The 20,444-nt window shown below is 33.2% G+C and overlaps 1 protein-coding gene across 7 annotated transcripts in view; it reads right to left on the bottom strand.

The window, feature by feature from the left end:
- The window catches only part of LOC150094601 (cell adhesion molecule Dscam1-like), an 823,608-nt gene that overhangs the window by 319,246 nt on the left and 483,918 nt on the right, over nucleotides 1-20,444 (bottom strand). The gene's annotated exons all lie outside the window — the stretch shown is intronic.

Below are 20,444 nucleotides of genomic sequence, written 5' to 3' on the forward strand. Positions count from 1 at the left end.
TAGAAATGCTGAATTTATGTAAAACTAATGCAATATAATTAACAGAAAGAAGCTATGAAAACCAGCAAGAAATTAACAAAAAAGCCGTGTAGACAAATTGTAATTACATATCTGTTCACAGTAGAGACCAGAGATGTAAACAGAAATGTTCGCACAATTCCTCATCAATTATTTAAGCAACATAACAGAGAAATATTGAAACTAAGCTAGACTTAAAGGTATAAGCCTTAAAATGAAATTAATAAATTTAATTTTTACAATAGTTCATGCGCACGAAGAGAAATGCTGATATACACTGAAGGATGAGAACATGTTAGAATTTTAACGCTAATCAGTGGTTTGGCAATAAATTATGCACGAGCAAAACATAATTCAGTTATAGAAGTACATTTTATGTACGGTAAGGGAAAATAATTTATCCTGTGTAAATATCAATAAAAAGTGATATTTACCGTTCAGAATTAAGACGTAAATTACTCATTATACAGTAAATTAAATTTTAATTAGGATATGTACACAGCGCTTTACTAATTTTTAGTTAGTACTTTTTGTGCATGGTGTTCTTGTTTTATTTATTAAGGCTCCGAATTTAATTTTTTTTTTCGTAATGAGGATGTTATAAAATTTCATCCTGAACAGGATAGCAAATACGATATAGTAGTGGAGAATAAAACTTCATGAACAAGCGTTATCCAAGGAGTCAGTACAAAAGCGCACGTGCAGAAAGGAGGGACTGCCTCCCTTCAATTATCGAATAAAAAAAAATTCTAATCAGCAAATTTTTCTGCCATGCTTTGCTATTATTTTTGAAAATATTCTTATCCGTTTTCGTAAAATTATTAAATCAATATGTGCGTCACATCAAACTGAAGTATTTATCAGTAAAGATAGAGATGGGGGTCACATGAGGGTCAAAGCTAGATAGTGAGGAGGAAACCGCCACAGTCTGTAAATGTAAAAACCCGATCAGAGCTTCTGATTCAATGCTGGTTCCCTCTTGCAAATGGTGTCCGCATTATGTATCCACGCGGATGCTGAACGAACGAGAATGGATTTTTAATATGGGACTTATAACTAAATTGTATTTTCAGATGGCTTAAACTGCAAACAAAAATCAGGATGCAACATAATGAAATCATTCCCGCTGGGGAGACACCGGCATAAATAAACATCGCTGTTTTGCTGGGAAACCAGGCTGAACACAAAAAGTCAGTTACTGAAATAAACTTAACTTCATCATAATTGAGACAGATTTCAGAGTAAAATTCATCAATGGGATAGTAGTGAATTTAGCAGCAGAATCAGTTAAGTGCCATGCCCACATAATTGGTTCACAGTAGATAAATCCAGGTGACACAATTTCAAATAAGAATTATAAGATGCTCTTTGGAGTAGGGATCAAGGAAAGGAGAGAATTAATTATAATATTCGGCATTACAGATGAAGATGTTTCTTAATGTGGTAACCAGTTTAAGAAAACAATTTTAAAATGGGAAATTAAAAATAAGATTTCCTGGTACCACAGATTCTAATAACTAAGGAGTAGAAAAATATTTTAATATTCATTTTCGAGAGATGCTGAAAAATTGAAAGTTAAATCTGTTCGAGGTGGAGATCTAAACAGCAAAGTAGATAATAAATACCAGATATGTAGAAAAACAAATTTAGGAAACGAGCAAACTAATAATAATGCTAAGTTGCAGGCCATGATGATGATGAAGTGGATGGCGTCCCAGCACCCAAAGGAACAGGATCACCAGGTTCGAATTAGGCATGAAGATTTTTCATGAATATTATTACAGGGTTAAGATAACTTAAAAGTTCCCGTTTAGTTTCTAGGTTATATAAATACTAAACAGATAAATTAAGAAATATCTAAAATAAATATATTAAAAATGAACTTACCCAAACTACTAACGTGCTTTAGGTTTACAACTTTTCATGGGTAGGATTCATAAAAACAATACCCGCCAGACGAAGAGAACACAAGACATAAGAACAGTCTGATTAACTACTTTGAGAGCGATATTTTTCACATTGGTACAGGTTATGACTACATAGGGGATAAATTATGAAACATTCACCATTTAAGTTTAATTAGAATAAAGTAAATATCGTATTGAAAAGCAAACCATTTGCTACATTTTTAAAAATAATCAAGTTCCAGAAGCCTGAAATGTGAACTATAGCCTCAAATATACATCTATCATAGCATATAATAGCTCGACTCCAGCCATATGGAATTCGATTTTCTGACTCAGCATTCTTTTGTGAAGGCCTATTCAGTATTCAGAAGGTCAAGTTCCAAAAGATCGGAGTACAACTCTTATAGCTCTCCTATTTATAAAAAGGGAAATAAAACATAATGTGAGAATTAGAGACATTTAAATCTCAAATGCATCTGTTTGCACAAATCTTACCTGAGTGTTTCAAGTAAGGTTTATGCAAACATGCGGGAGAAGAAACAAACGAATTCTGGGAGAAAAACTTAAGTATATGATTAGGAACAAACAGATTGTCAGGATTCTATTTTAACTTCAGGATAAAAATCCAGAAATCATTGCTGCATAACAGAAACCGATTTTTATGTTTTGGATATCTGGAAAAATCATGTGAATAGGTACTACAAGAAAAGATGTGTAAAATAGTACGGTTACGAGTATAAATGTACTGTTAATGCGAATTATACACGTTCTAGATATTTAAGTTACAAGTCTGCAGTCAGAATTGACAGAGTTACCGGAAGATGGTTTGATGTAAAATCAAGTGTAAGTCTCAGGCTCACGCTCAAACTGAGCTCCTTACTTTATGCAGATATTGTCCTAAATAAATTAGTACATGTCGTCAGGAGCACACTTTTACTAAACAGCTAATATAACAAATTTGGTATGACCATCAGCACCAACAGACAAGAACTATGAACGTGGGAAAATATCACCTGTATTCTCGATGGAGAACCTAAAGAACACGTAAATCTTTCAGGTTTTAGTTACAATTTTATTAAAGATGTCCAAATTAAATATGGACACAAGTTTTAACATAATAGGAGAGCAAGTTTAGGGAGAAAAACGTTTCATCAAACACTATAGTTCAGTTATAAAAAAGTTCCCAGGAAAATTAAGAGCACGAATAAATGACATGTGTGCGGTATAATCATATTAAAAATGAAGGTGCTGAAAAAGGAATCTGAAAATATCAGCATTCATTTATGTGTGAATAGAATTATTCAAAGGTTTTTAGTGATTTAAAGAGCATAAAAGAAAATATCCAAGAACTGGCACATAAATACTAGGATGGCATGAAAAGATCTAGATATGCGCTTGTTGATGCAGTTGTATGTCTTGGAATATATGAGGTCTAACCGTATATTGCAAACATGACAGATAATAGTCTCATTTGTAGAAGAATATTGTCTAGGCTCCTTGAGAATACATATTTGGAACTGATGATGACATTACTCCATCATTGATCGAGTCTAAACCTAATTGATGATTAAATCGTTTTTGGAACTGTACGAGATATATTCTTTTGTGTGCGTGTGTGGCTCCCGCCCAGGAAAGTTTTCTGTAAACCTATAGCATATTTGTACCGTTAGTGAAAAAATTGAAAAAAAAAAAATGAAAATCTTAGTTGTTTTTTTTTAATTTTTTTTATTAATTTTATATTTTTATTGAATTTTTAATCGTTTTCCTCAGTTCGGGAAATCCAGCTCTAGAGACCAAACATGAAAATTTTCAAGCCAATTCAGGTCTCCAATAAGCGGATCGGTGGTCTCACACCAGGCGAAGAAAATTTGCCACCTAAAGACGATCACAAACATCTAAACCCACGGAAGGATTTGCACTCGTGACCTGTTGGTTGGAGAGCGGATACACTTACCACTCGGCCAACCATGCCAGCAATGACCTGGCAAAAAGAAATAAATAAAAATAAAATGATTAACATATCTATTCCATCGCGGATATTACAAAAATGCATTATACTGATTTTAATGGGAATATTACATTTCGCTGGCAGGGTTGATAATACTCGGTTGTCCGGCGTTTTAATTTGTCAAGTACCGTTATACCTATGACAACCATTAGTTATGTCTCTGCTTAAAAGTTCTGACGAGCTGATCGCTACTCACCTTGAAAAAATGTTCTCTAGGTAATTACTGAAGTGCTGCACTGATGAGAGTTATTTATTCTTTCATTTTTTCCCTCATCTGAAACAAATTAACATTCCTTATGCGTCCGAAGTAACGCAGTGTTTGGTTAAACTTTAGTACTTTTTTGGTCATTTTAAGTGAGAGATAATATTAGCTGAGTCAAATCGTAATTTCATTTTCTCTTTCTTTGTTAACACTAAATTCATGGGATCTAGATGAAATATAGCACTTAGAAACTAAAGTCTAATTACGTATACATGGATTATGAATGCTGATCTGGCATTTAAATGTGATTTAAATACCGCTGCTTAAAATACTACGAAAATTAAAATTCGCAGCGATAGTGTCGAATGCTTATTTATAAATATTTTATTTAAATAAAATTCGCAAACTGCCCCCTTTTTTTTATCACTCCTACATTTGAACTTACGTGCAGTTCTGAAATGTGTGCGGTACATGTGGAACTTACATTCGGTAAGTTGGGTGGTACCGATATACCACATGAGGAATTCAGTTTCGGAAGAAAGAGACTGGAACACTTTATGCTTCTACATTGGAATAAGTCTGGTGAAATAAAGACATTAAACATGACCCACAATGAGATATCAGTGATGAAACTGGTGACCCAATCCCAAATGAAAGTAGAAGGCTGTTGCTTATATAGCACAGGTCCTAATTTGTGAGGAAACATGGAAAACTTTATCCATGTTGGGAAACCATCAGTCAGTACTGAACGAAGATATTTAAAACAATGAAAATCCAACGCGTCACTCAATATTATCAGTTCAATCTACTGCACGGATATACTGGTGCAAGCATCAAATGTATTTCTTTCTTTTGTATAAAATGAATCATTTAATCGTAATTAGTATTATAAAAACTTCCTTTCAAGGATTCAATGAAAGGTAATACAGTGGTGAAAACTGAGATTACCATGAAACATGCTGTTCTCTAGAGCTTTGTCCCAGAGGACGAAACACAATTTGTTAATGCGCTAAGACTGCTTAATTCGCTTTCTGTTGAATTAGATTCTTTCTTTTCTAGCTTTAGTCCTAATTCCCGACTCTTTTCCGATGAAACAATTAGCAGCTTTGTTGGAAAGAAGAAACAAAATTAGAAATAGTTTTTCCCATTGAACTCAATACATCAATGTCTTAAGGTTTCTTTAACAGAAAAGCTTTTCATCCTAGTAAAATGTTACACTCGGTGATATATTCATTTTTTTGTTCTTTTTTGAGATTAGTGGTGGAAACCGCTTCGCCGTCTTAACGGTTAAACCACTTAGAACTAAGTCTCCCAAGAAAATCAATAAATTGACGTCAATTTCTCTGGTCAGTTGAAATCTCCTTTAATATAAATAATGCCTGGTGTAGTAAGAACTCGCAGAATGGGCTTTGGTTGTAATAAATGACTTAACTTTTCTTTCTTTCTTTTTTAATTTTCACTCTGCGAATCTCTCTTAGTCAAATATAATATTCTTTGTTTCACCACAGAGGAAAAGGTAATAGTGTCAAAACAAGTAAAATATTTGAAAGAAAGAAAGAAAAAATAAGTGAATTTTCATGTCTTGACTGTGAGGGCGCGTAATTTGAAGAAAGCATGGTATATAATCATACTACTTTCATCTTTCTTGTTTCAAACAATGTTACAAGATGTAAAAAATGATGAAAAAATCAGAAAAATCTAATGTATTGTAGTTATAAGTAAAATTAATAAATTCATATAATTAATATTTGTCAAAAGTGGAGAAATGAGCTAATTATTTTGCTAGGATAAAACCTTCATTTGCTTCATTATTTTAGAAAAAAAAAAAACCCTTCCAGAAAGTAAAGGAATTACCGAAAACAATCAACGTTACGAATTTCTTATTCTTAAACTATGGCACAGTGTGTAACATTGGACACAGTCAGTTTTTGGAACATGTAATAAATATTATGAATAATGTATCCGTTTTGCCTCATTTACAGATAAAAAATATTAATATTTGAAACTGTAGCCAGTAATAATGTGATCATAATTTTCCCAGCGAAGTCACACCTAAGCATAGGTTTAATAACAGAAAAATTACTGCACTAAAGCGTATCCACTAAATGCATAAATAACACGATGCAATTCCCTTATAGCTGCTTATACAATATTGAAACTGTTCTCAGTTCAATCGACAATTGTAGGATTTGTCGTCTGTCCAGTGAACTGTCATGATATCTCTAATAAATTTACGTTTTATTCAATAAATTGTAGTAGCAATACTTTTATTTAAAAAAAAAAAAATGCCTCAAAGCTTATAACGCATACTAACAAACTAAAACACGTTTTAGCTAATGTACAAGTACTTTCCATGTGCAGTTGTGGCATTCATTCTTCCATTTCAAAGACCTGAAATCCCATATCCGGAGTGAGGAACCTTTATAAGATCTTTTCACAGAATGCGTGTTCGTCTGACTGGTATGGAGGTGGCAGGATTTTTCTCCTGCAAAAGTGAGCAAACTCGCTGGAGATAAGTAGACACAGTACACTCGCCCCGCTTTGCCTTTGCTGCTTCGGCCATAACTCCGACCTACCATCTTTCCATACACCAAAGAGATAAATCTTATTTTGGATAACTATATAAGTGCCATTCACAGTAAAATTTAAATGTCTACTAATTTTAATAGATATCCTAATTTTTAAGATCTTAGAGGAATACATCTAAATTTATATCTAAAATCCTAAATTTTATTAAAGAGATTATTTAATAAAGAGATTTATTAAAATTTATTATTAGATAAAAGAGAATGTTATAGGTGTTTAGCATCTTGTTAAATGCAATCCAAAACCTGAAAGATGGTTCTCTTGGCCGTTGATCAAATCACAACAGCTATGTGTGTGTTGCCGACCTCTATGTACACCATTTCTATAAAGCATTCGAAGAAAAGGAAAATTTATTACACTTTTGTCTACATTCGTATTTTAAATATACAGACTCGCTTTAGACCACTAACGCAGCGCATAACATATTTGATATTTTCAATAAATTTTTGAGATGCCTCGCCAAGATCATTGGTCTTTTAAGTAAGCTAAGACAATCTACATGGAATCTCACACGCTTCGCATTTCAATAGGGTAAAGGCGAACGCCCTTATTAACCATCACCACATTTCTGCTCTCAACCCAAGTCACACATCTAGTTTGTGAAAATAGGAAGCAGTGTTGCTGTATGAAACTACGATGTTCTGCGGCAAGTGTCATTTTCTTAATTATCTTAACTTTTCCATTGTTTATCTTTAAAATATAAGCGGAAAAGATTTCGTTAATTACCTTTTTAATAAGAAACATTTATCAAAATTAAAAATCACGTTATCCGATGTCCTAAAAATATCGAAATCTTACATTTAAGATGGAGCGCCTCCGTAATGCAGTCAGCGAATAAAAATGCTTTTTAGTTGGAAACAAACCTGCATTCAAATTCCAGAACAAAACAGACATATCAGTCTACTGGCACAGAGTATGGGGGGACGGATTGTCTTCTTTATCGCTGCATATATGATGTACATGAAAATCGCTTAATCGGACGAGACCGTTATTCTAGCACGATTTTGAAAGGTGGCACTAGCGCAGTGTTTACGATATTTGCTGTTCTTTAAACTCACAAATTTCATTTTTTTTCTTCGAAAAAAAAAAAAAAAGCAACGGAAAAATGTTACTTTGAATAATTTAATTTTCTAATTTTACATATCTGTAAATAAAGTTCAAGAAATTGCCAGCCTTACTAGAAAATAAGTGTCTCGCTCAGGATTTAATCATCAAATATCGACTCAAGTTTCTGATCCTTTGAAATGCATTTATTTCGTCATAATTAATAAATACATAATTATTAAATACATAAATATTCATTAAAATAAATTAATTTTAATGAATATGTACTCCGACTAATGTAGTAGAGTTAGTTTGCAGTACGAAAATTATTACTAAAGCTAATATGACTAATATTTACATATTAGTCATATTAGCTTTATAAAAATGTATACCGTCGTTTATCAGATTAACTAATTAAAAAGTCCAAATCTAACGGAACGTTTTCACAACAGTTTCCCTGACCATAAACTCAGCATAAACATATCTATACATTGCAAATAAAACTAAAGGAATAAGTTATAACAATCGAAAACTGTAAACTCGGCTCAGGATTCTAATTTAAAAATAAATTAACTGATTTTTTTCATCACAGCAGTAATTTTAATTTGTTTATATATTAAAGTTCAGAAATATATCTTTGTACCAAACTTTAATTTTAGATTTCGAATTGTACTCTAGTTGATGTTTAAGCTATTTCCGGAAAAATGCGCTTTTCTAAATATCAATACGGTTGGTGGTCAACCGGGAACGTAGATTGAAAGGATCGCGAAGATCTTGAATTCTTCCGTATATGAGATTTTTTGTTGTTGCACATTATCGATCTGTAAGGCCGACCTTGGTAAGTCAAAACTCAAACATGATAATATGCAGCTCACGTAGAAGCTTGGCGACCAGTCGTTACCAACTCACAACACCATGCTGATACAGTTCAGAACTTCTTAAAAGGCTAGCAAAGGATATTCATCATCTTCTTTGAATGGCCAACATCTGTTGACATCACACCATTTCGTCCTGCTTTGATCTCCGACTACGAATCGAATACCGAACATGGTGACGGAAAAGAGCCACGGAATAGAAAGGATTTTAAAATGCGAGTTTTTATTAAATGAAACTACATGTGCGTAACATATCTAATGTAAAATAATATAATAACCTTTCTTAATTCTACGTTGCTCAATATAGCTTGTGGAACTAATGGAATAATAAAATTAGTTGTGTATGTCCATTTTTCTGATTTTATTAAAAATTCTGTGAATATGTTAAAACTTTTTTGGTCAGAGCATAACATTATGAATAAATGTTATGAACAGCATTATGGATGCGTTGAATTCATGATTTTTTTAAAATTTTCTTCTTTATCAATACTGCATTTTCAGTTTTATCTTCTAATTTATGCGAGTGAAATGGCATTATGTACTAGAACAGCGCTTCCCAAACTGAGGGCCGTAAGTTTTGTTGAGGGGGGGCGTGAAATAATGAAAACAAATTTAAAATGTTTTAAGACTAATTAGTTCTTTTTTTATCTTAAAAGAAACGCATTTAATTTTTATTATTTCTGTTTTGTTATTTTTTATATTTTAATGGAAAAAATTAAACATTGGTGTAGGTTCACAAATTTTGCTTCTTGCGTATTTCGGCGATTAATGAATATTAGTAAATATATGCTTATTCATATAAGTTTCGTTTCAAAGGTATTGATAAGAAGCACAAAAAAAGCTTACAAACGCAAAATCTTGAATATAAATTGTATTGAATATAAATACAATAAATATTATAATAATATATATCTGCATGCATTATTACGATTTTTTTTCGATGGGGGCCCGTGAAATATTTTAATTTTTACAAAGGACCTACGTTAGGGATGTAAAGGTCACCTTAACATCCATAAGTTTGGGAAGCACTGTACTAGAATACACTCACCTCGTTCCTTGATTGGTAGATGCGCTTCGCAAAATGCATAAATACTTAGAAACACATATTATTATTTTTTTCTGTACGCAAGTTATTACTGAACTTTGGCTGGCTGGATTGGAATAAATTATTTATAGATCTGTATAAACATTTGTCCCGCTTTCAAAGATTTAATTTTATTGGACCTTTTTAAGGCAGAAATGATCACACATAAAATTTTATATATCAAATAACTCCATCCTTCTTTTATTTTTATTTTTATCTGAATTCTGCAAACGAAATGTAGTATACAGTACTTTAATAATGTTGATGAGCTCCGGATTATAGAAGTCAGAGGCAGGCACTAAATCTTTAAGGTTTTTTTTTTCCCTTCAAATATGTAGAACAGTGGTGTGACATTGTGCAGTGCAAATTCCCTTAAGATATTCATAAACATAAATGCAGTGAATTTCGAACACATGGTCTGTGGGTTGGAGACATTATCCATATAGCATAGACCAAATCAGCTTGAATTCCAAGAATGAAGTATATACACTATTACATCCACATCGTTCATTTTTTGTGTTAATGCATCAGTTTTATCGAACACCAGTTCTAAGTAGTAATAATAATTATGGCAATAAACGGAGAAATGCTTTAAAACCTGTTGAAACATATATGTTGGTTTCGTTCGTAGCATTCGTGATGTAACATGATTAGGCAAAACAAAATGATGTCCACAGTCAGCATATAAGGAAGGAGGTGAGTTTTCTAATGCAAGTCTTGTATAGTGACCATGTGATTTTTTAAAATAAAAAGTTGTACTGTCTTACAGTTTGTCTACTTTTGACACCCAAATGGTCCTAATGAAACCAAAACTGAAATACATGGTTAAATTATGAAAATGGTTCGAGTATCGGAGAAAAATACTCACGAAGGAATTTTGATTTTAAGACTTCCCTTCTTTATGACATGTAGACCGTACTTTCAGTACTCGTTGACTTATGTGCTACAGTCATACGTCTGCTGCTATAAATAATTAGAAGAAAACCACAACTAATGACTCAGTAAATTCTGGAAATACTAAATACCACATCCAGCCATGGTGTAATTAATACTATTTATTACTGGAATGTCGATCCTTTTAGTAAATTTTGCCAATAAAAAAGAATCCGACTGAAATTAAAAACGATCGCAAATATATAACATTTTAAATCCTTAATATTCTTAATTCTATTGTATTTTTGGCTTTGTGTTTCACATTTTAAAAGTCAGAAATGAAAAATCTGTCGAGTGTCTTGACAGACTTTTTTCTAATGATTACAAATAAATACTGAACTTTAATAAAATCCAGCCAACGTTTAGAAATAAGTTATGTGATAGGAGACAAAAAGAATCTAACAAGTCTTTATGCATTTATCAAATCCATAAGAAATGGTCGACATTTCAAAAACCGCAATATAACTTTTGACCAACTTATTAAATTTTTTCTTTTGTAAAAATCCAACGAGGAATATAGCTTTCGAATAATATAAATTTATAGATGACATGAAAATTTCTGCGATAAAGAGTCGGTTGTCAATATTTCTGTGAAAATATCAAAAAGAAAATTTAACTCTGAAAATCTTTCAACTACGTTTATGCAAACGGTTTTAAGAATAAGCATCCATTAAAGTACAAATGTTTTATTAGGTTTGAGCCTTTTTGTTGCTATGATTACTGAAGGATTCGAAATCTAAATTCGACTAATATTCAGAGGAAATTTTAATGAAATTTGGAAAAACGTATTTACAAAATAAATAGGTATCTTGAATATTGCCATGAATATAAATAACTATTTTGAGTATTTAGAATACATATCATGTGTCGATAATTACGAATAAAAACTTTAGTTTAATTTGGGAAATGAATTTTTATAGCAATAAAGGGCATTTTCCGAAATCGGCTCTAAGCTTATTTGTCGTGATAATGAATGATGTAGTTAAAATGCATCGCACCCTTTTACGATTGTATAAGACGATTTACTAGTTTTGTATTATGCCAAAACAACTACGAATGACCCAAGTGAATATTTACTTCATCGAAATGCATGTTCTACTTGAAGAAATAGCTTACCATTTGAAAGGCAAACTGTACGAACCCGACTGCTCCACTTTTAATTAAAAAGGGATATTTTACCTTTCCACAAGAACCAAGAAATAATATTTCAGGCAGAATGAAAGTGTAAATTCTAGAATCTGAAGGAGAAACAATTTGAGTAACTAAACGAATTTTTCCCTTTACAGATCTTTTTGCATCACCGCATCTGTATGAGGTACATCCAATCACCAACGTCTCAGGCAGGCAAACTTAATTTCTTTTTCTGGAAACTTAGAAACACAAATCGCTCTCACGTATTTATCAAGATCCAAACTGACTAATTTAAAATAATAAACTTACAATACAAACTCTGTAGTTATTAAGCAAAGGGCCAACCACTTATGTATATGTCTGCAACTTCTTAAGGACACCTCCATGTAGGGAAAAAAATTGAGAATCACTATCACAAAGTAAGAAAGAGTATAGCGGAAATCTTTAATGTGTGTGTGTGTGTGTGTGTGTATATATATATATATATATATATATATATATATATATATATATATATGTGTGTCTAAAATTATTTACCTTGGGTGTAAAATACGTTAAAGATACCAAGGAATTTCATATACTTGGTTTTAATCCTTTTCCCAAGTAAGCAAAACAAAGTTTTGAAGTTGAAATATATTCACGTCTGAGCTACTTGTATATAGAGGCTGATGACTTCATATCACTTGTCTTAGTATATGTATCCCAAAATACGTTAAATATACGCCTGAATGGGGGGGAGGGGTACTTTGAATTACGGGATAATACATACCAAGGCAAGTGATATGAAGTCATTAGCCTCTATATATAAGTGGTGAATATATTTCACGCAAAACTTTGAGCGGGAAAAGGATTAAAACCAAGCATAAAATTTCTTGGTATCTTAACATATTTTACAGCCAAGGTAAAAAAAAAAAAAAACAACTCTACACATCTTTCTCTCATCCAGAGAATTTTATTAAGAAGATCAAACACCTTTTTTCTACTTGTATTTGAGATATATATGACTTCTGAATTACCTCAACCTTGGTATCTCTTCCGGGTATGGCTCCCACTGAAGAGACCTCAATAATAGGTCTGGAAATGGGGTAAGATTAGTAATATATACGAAAGGATTTGTCAAGTGAAGATCCAAATTGGTTTTCTGCTGATGTCACCTTCACAATGGATAATGAAGACGCCCGTACCAAATTTTGTCAACATCGGTACAACCGAATTATGGTAAATTATCCCAGAGTACAACGTCAATGCCTGCGTTGCTGTTCATACGATCGTACGTTCATACCCTGTAATAAATGCGAAAGTTCTGAACACCGCGTTAACACCCGTCCTTTTAGAACTTTCGCGGAAAGAGTGGGAGCTCCTATAGAGCCAATTAGAACACCATATATCAGAGAGGCATAATGAAGAGTTCCCGAATATTCCAATTCAGTCTGGTAAAGACAGCGCTTTTAAGCAAACTACACTTGGTAAAATCACAAAAAAGTGCGCGATCAAATCAGTTAGAAATTAGCCCGAAAATTCCAGATCTACAGGAGAAACTTTTCCAGTCAAATATTGATGGGATCAGTTGAAATTACCAATAATGAACCTGAAATAACAACAGAATACGTACACAATGAAATGCAAAAACATTCAACTGTTCTACAAGGAAAAACTGGAGAAGAAACAGAAAAGCAAGTAAGACAACTGAAAGAACTTAATATGCAGACAAGATCATCAAAAAGGAAAGACGAATTGATAATAAAAAAAGATAAACAAAAAATTTAAAAAAAGAACTACTACAACTAAAAGAAGAAGTAATAAAAAATGTAAAGATGAAGGCTGTGGATCATCAAATGAAAATTCTGCAGGCTCAGAAGAGTTTATGGATTAAGAAGAACCAACTCATGCTAATAAAGGGAAAGCAAGAGATACAATTAAAGAAAATATAATAAAGTTTACTGATTCTAAGTTTTCTCAGTACAGTTTTCATCTACATGAAAAGAAAATAACTAGCTTCCAAATAAAAATTGATAGCTATGAAATTGAAGTAATGGAAAGCAACTGTAAAAAACTGGAAAACAGTTTACAAGAAGCAGGTTACACAATTACTTCACAGATTGAAGACCTCATCTGGTTCATCCAAAAAATGTCACTAGTAAGTTAAAGACTTACCAGTGACATTTCAATAATCATAGCATCTCCTTTCTGCATCACCTCATTGCCTATGGAATCCTCGTCAGTACGAGGATCCATAGGCAAATTAAACAAGAAACTATATGGAAACTTATGCTACGTCATAATATCAAGTTTTTGTTTCTCCATGAAACATACTTCTTCAGATATAAAAAGTTTAAAACAGATAAATATCCACTTCTTTCTTATTGGAGCTTTGGAAGATTTAACAGGGCTGGAGTAGGAGTTCTTATTCTTGCCCCCTCCTTGGGTCATTCTATAATATCCAAAAGGATGCAGAAGGGAGAATCTTGACAATAGATTGGAAATATTGCAGATGTGTATTAAGGTGGATAAGTGGAAAAGTGGGATATGCACAGTTAAAAACATGTCTCGACAATGCTCAACTGGTAGACATATGGAGATTCGTAATCCTAATCTCCAGGCATACACATACATGAAATAAGGAATTGGTACTCGTATTGATCGAATTTATATCTCTTCTTCCCTTATAAATAGGATAATTCAGATACAACATCTTGACATCAACATGTCAGATCATAATCCAGTTATACTTAAGTACTTAAGTTCCACTGCATGGAAAAAGTAGAGATCTCTTCTGGACCATGGAGACTTTCACCAAATCTTCCACTAAATTTCGGACCCTCTGTTTCAATTGGAATAATGTTACCTGGAATTGGGATATATGATTAAAATTCAAACAAGCAGTAAAGCAGAATATGAAGGAATGGGGAAAGGAATAAGCTTTCCTCAAAAGGGAAAAGTTGAAAGATCTGTATAGAGAGAGAAGCAGGTTTGTAACAAACCAACGTAATGGTATAGAATGTAGCAACAGCAATAGAAACATTAACATAGATATAGAACTGGAAAGGCAGAACTTTTGGAAATTATAACTCATGGAACAATAATGGCTTTTCTGTTCATGTCCAAGATGGGCTTGACAGCCCCATTACAGCATCTGAAGTTACCACAGCCTATAAAGAATGCCAGACAAGAAAATCCCCAGGGCCTGATGGTCTAGGGATAGAACTTTGTCGTGAGACCTGGGATTTTATTCTTCCCATTCTAGTTACACTATTTAATTCCTTTCTCTCATCAGGATACATACCAAGTGAATTTGTAGCAAGCCACACTGTCCTCATTCCTAAATCTAATAGCGATCACACTTTAATCAGCAGCTAGAGACCTATTTCTCTATCTAATACTAACTACAAGATATTTTTCAGCATTATCAACAACAGGCTAAAAGTGGGAATGAAATACATAATTAAGAGCACACAGGTGTATGGAGTATCAGGTCGAACAGTAGAATTTAATCTATTTCTGCTACGTGATCTAATCCGCTTAGTTAACACGAAAAAGCAGTCGAAGGCAATGAGTAGACCTTACTCAAATCGGATATTACGTTCGATAATGTCCGGCATCCTTTTCTATTCCACATCCTCCAGCAAATTGGTGTAGGTAAAAAAATGCTATCTGTTATCAAAGGAGCCTATTGTCTATTCAACCACCTGCCTCCTAGTTAATGGGTTACTGTCAGACCAAGTAAAAATTCAAAGTGGAGTCAGGAAAGGGTGCCCTCTCAGTCCACAGCTCTTTGCATTGGTTTTTGAACCTTTCTTATGAAGGAATAACAGTTCCTTCAACTAAAAAGGAAAATAAGGTATTATAATATGCCGATGATGTAGTCGGAACTTTGAAGGATAATGATTCCATATATATATATATATATATATATATATATATATATATATATTTGGTATTTTGGAAAAATATCAAAAAAATACCATCAGCAAAAGCAGCGGATTAATTATTAATGCAGACAAGACAAAAATAAACGTTTATGGAAAGTGGGATCTTGGAGGCATTTCTTTTGGACTAACCCATAAGAGAGAACCCCTCATTATACTTGGAATATCAAATTTATCACTAGATGGTGTTGGCCACCCATTTTATGCAATATTCACCAGGGGGAAGATAAAATTCTGTCTATACTTGTTATGAGAGGTTTTTAAATAGTTCCATCCTCTTAATTCAAAGCAGTCTTATAGTCAATTTCAGGGATGTTGGAGCGCAATCCCAGGCAGAGAAGGACAGCTCAAGGCGGTTAACCCAGATGGGGCTAACCACCTGGGTATCGGTCATCTTTGCGCTTTAGTTTCAATTGGTGTTTGGTTGTTCATCTATATGAGATTGGTGAAAAAGAAAAGCTGATAGCCTTTGGCTATATTATGATATAAAAGAGCTGAGGCCGTTTCTCTCTCTCTCTCTCTCTCATGCTATCTGTCTTTTTTTCTCCTAATACTATCAAGCTCTCTTGCACCCCCTATACTAACTACTCTAGGCCTATGATGAGCAACCCTTTACTTTTTCACCTCAATAAAGTCCGAAACCTTTCACCTCAATAAAGTCTGGATAGTCGCCCTTCCTATTATGCATTGCATTATACACGCCTGAAAGGGGGGGGGGTGTTGCTTTGCATTATGGGATACATACGGTAAGTGATAAGAAGTCATCAGTCTCTATATGCAAGTAGCTCAGACGTGAATATATTTCATGCGCAAAACTTTGTTTTGCTTACTTGGGAAAAGGATTAAAACCAAGTATATAAAATTTCTTGGTATCTTAAACATAACATATATATATATATATATACACTAGGGGGGATAGGCTCCCCCCTGGCGCCTACGGCGCCCAATCCCCCGAGTTCCGAACTGGTAGGCCGGTTCTCCTTGAATTTTGAAGACTCGACACTCAGGGTAGCCCCTGAGTTTCAAACCGTTTCAAAAAACATGACATAAAAAGGCTTATCATTATATATATATATATATATATATATATATATATATATATATATATATGATTCATTAGAAAAAAAAAAGAAATCAGTCCTATCAGCAGAACAATTAACTTAAAATATCAGATAACGTACAGAATATTAAAATTGCGCATGCACCAGGCACGTTTTTTTCGAGAGTTTTAAATAAATACAGTTTGATTAAAAGAATTAAGTGATAATGTCTCAGTAATCAATGCAGTAAAATGAGATGATTTTTAGATTCAGTATTTGAGAGGGGTTACAAAATGGATAAAATTAAAATTAAAGATGACATTGCAATGTAGATTAAGCATAAAACAGAGACTCTGAAGCAATTATGTGTTAAAGCAATTTAAGTCAGCAAACGGTCTTCATTCGGATCAAATTAATGCTGAAATACACAGAAATGAGGAATGGAGAAGTTCATGGTATAATCTCATAATGACAGCTGGAGTAAATTCGGATAAAATACACAGAGAACCTGAAAAACAAACTTTGTTTTGGATACTTTTATATATGTGGTTCACTTTCTTTATCATCTACTTAAATAAGAAAAGTTAGATTATAGACAAAGGGCCTAATCATCGCCATTCTTCCACAAGATGAAGATCTAGAAAATAAAATAAGCTATGTTTAATACTCAGGCATATCTATAAAGTTTGCCATATAACAGACATGGTGGCACACAAGTTGTTGCAAGAGAAGTTATTTCTTATGCTGTGATGATTTACGTGTGATTATTCATGAATGCTTGCATCTGTGATGAGACAAACAATATATGTATATTAGTATGCAGGTGACATGTTCAATTATGTTTAAAAAATTTTAATATGGGAAGTTAATCATCTCACCAAACAAACAAACTGGCTTGAATAACAAGTACAATTAAGAAAATATAGTGGATTCACGGATTCCTTTGCCCAGGTCAACCCAATCTATATATTGCAACGTAATATAGGTTTGCAAGATTCAATTCAAACACATCCATTACTAAAACGTGACAGCTTCTTGTTAAAGCATATTTAAACTGGATTTCATGAAGGTAATGCATTTATGCATATTTACGAGGTACTCATTTTCATAGTTAGGTGTGAGATCACTATGTTGCCTAGGCAGTTGCTGATGGGCAAGGTCTGCATCGTGCTGTGTAATGAGTGACGTTTTTGTAGCCAGTATAAATTCGATGAATATGATGCCCCAAAGTCAGTGCAGTTGTAACCGGAAATTACTGCGAAAAGGGAACTGACGGAGTTAGAAAGAGGCGTTGTGAGAGGATGTCATGTTCCCAATAATCGCTAACAGACGCTTTTGGAAAGTACGCCCAGTATGGTTGCTACGGTCATCGCAGAGAATGGTGGTCCTACATCTTATTAAGGTGGGCGCCATGGCCGTTTGTTGTTCCTCACACTGAATTCTTTTCAAGCAGAGTGTGTGTGTGTAACTGCTGCAACGGCCCTTCTAAATGGGGCGATGGTAATGGATATACTCTTACAGTCTCGTCTCCTCCCTCACCATTATCCCGTTTCGTTTCGAAGTCACATCTTCGAAAACAGGATAATAAGCTCTGCAACTTATTCATCGTCGCATATTGCAATCTCCTTATGCAATTAGCATGACGAGACTTCGGCTATCGTACACAGTGGCGCACCCAGGATTTAATCTTGCGGGGGGGGCGAGTTGAACGGATAAAAATATTTTTAATACAATGAATTTGCATTAAAAATATTTTTATCCGTTCAACTAAAATTCGTTAAATTTCATTCATTCAATAAAATTAATTAAAAAAAAATTCATTAGGTGATTATAAAAATTTATTTAAAGAATAAAATCCAGTTTTCTTTTCTTTTTACAAAGCTCTTGAATTATTTCAGCCGTGGTTACATTAATCTCTCTGTGTGTATATATATATATATATATATATATATATATATATATATATATATATATATATATATATATATATATATATATATATATATATAGCAAAGCCAGTCCGTTCAATCGTGATTGTGTCATGGTAGATCTTAAATAGGTTTTTAAAAGGCGTAAGTTAGAAAATGATCTTTCAGTGAAAGGTCATTTTCTAATAAATATATATTTTTAATAAGTTACAGATGTTAGGATATATCATTTTGTTACACTTTGAAACTGCATCAACGGCATTTTTGCATGGAGCTATTGCAAACGGTTTTTCAAATTTCTTATGCTACAACTTGAAGTCGGCGTTCAAAATTCCTGGATTTATATACGGCAAATCACCGGCATAAAATTCACACAATTAACGAAAATCGTCCATTGCACTTGCAGTTGGAGCATCTTTTCCATTTGGTAGAAGAGAAAAAAATACATTTCAAAATGTTGCGGTGCCGAGTGAAACGTTCATGAAGTTGAGTCAATATTTGATCAATAAATGGAATGAAAATAGTTCTCCTGAAATACTCTTATACAGAATCGGCTGGAACATTGGACCTTAATGTTTGTTTTGATGAAGTCCTTGGCTTTTTAATGTCAATATTAAAATTACTGACTTTTATACATGCTTCATCGTAAATACCTTTAAATGAAGAATCTGGTGTTTCACGAACGGTATTTAATTGAGCCACAACATCAACAAAATTTAGGGCAATTAAGAGGTCACTGTCAGATTTTTGCATTATTTTAGACAATGGTAAGGTGCGCATATATTGTTTGCACGCTAAATAAAGATATTATAAATCTTAAAAGATATTAATATTATAATATTATAAACAACAGGACGTCCTGTCTTTTAGGGGTATTGAAGAAATATCCCTAAAAGACAGGACAATTATGCCAATGCAATTTCTTATTTGTCACAGATATAGCATTTCCAAGTGCCAAATTCAAACTATGTGATGCACAATGAACATATAAAGCTTGTCGATATTATTATTACATAATATCTCCAGGTAGTCCAAAGACATATCGAGAAATGGCACCTACTCTACAACTCTCCGTCTTCACCAACCACAACTACAATCATCAACTACACCAATGCTCTCTACCTCCGACCACCACCACTAGTATTTTCACAGACAATCACAAACATCCATGCCCACGGCGGAATTCGAACTCGCAGCCTTTTGGCTGGAGAGTCGGCCAACCAGGCCGGATATATGGATAAAAAATTAAATTTTGTGGATAAAAATTAAAACAAACTTTTAATTTTTATTAAACAAATAAATAAAATGATATAATTATGTTACTATTTACTTTTAATGAGATGGATGAGCTTCTCAACCTTGCAGATTTGATGGATATCTGACTTAATATCGGTCAATTTCAGTCGAAGATCGACACACACACTAAGACGAATTCTGTATTTTGTTTTTATTTGTTTTCTACAACCTATCTTCTCGCAAAGATAGGTTGTAGAAAACTGCATGACGTTTTCGACTTCTTCAAATAATTCCGGAAATTCACTTCTCACTGAAGGCGAGATCCAGAATCGAGCCAAACCACGATCACGGAATTGCATTTTAAACCCACTGTCACTTGAAAGCTCAATTAGCTGCTGTTTTTTCGATAACGAAAGGTCGTTCTCGAAAAAAGAGTTCGTTGACTGCAAGCCTGAAATGGATCGTAAAATCACAGAAATTTCTTATAAAAAGTTCTTTGGAAAACGTTTCCAAATTCTGTTTCATA

The sequence above is a fragment of the Typopeltis vanoorti genome, chromosome 21 (assembly GCF_054136105.1).
Source record: "Typopeltis vanoorti isolate ZY-2024b chromosome 21, IOZ_Tvanoo_1.0, whole genome shotgun sequence".
NCBI lineage: Eukaryota > Metazoa > Arthropoda > Arachnida > Uropygi > Thelyphonidae > Typopeltis > Typopeltis vanoorti.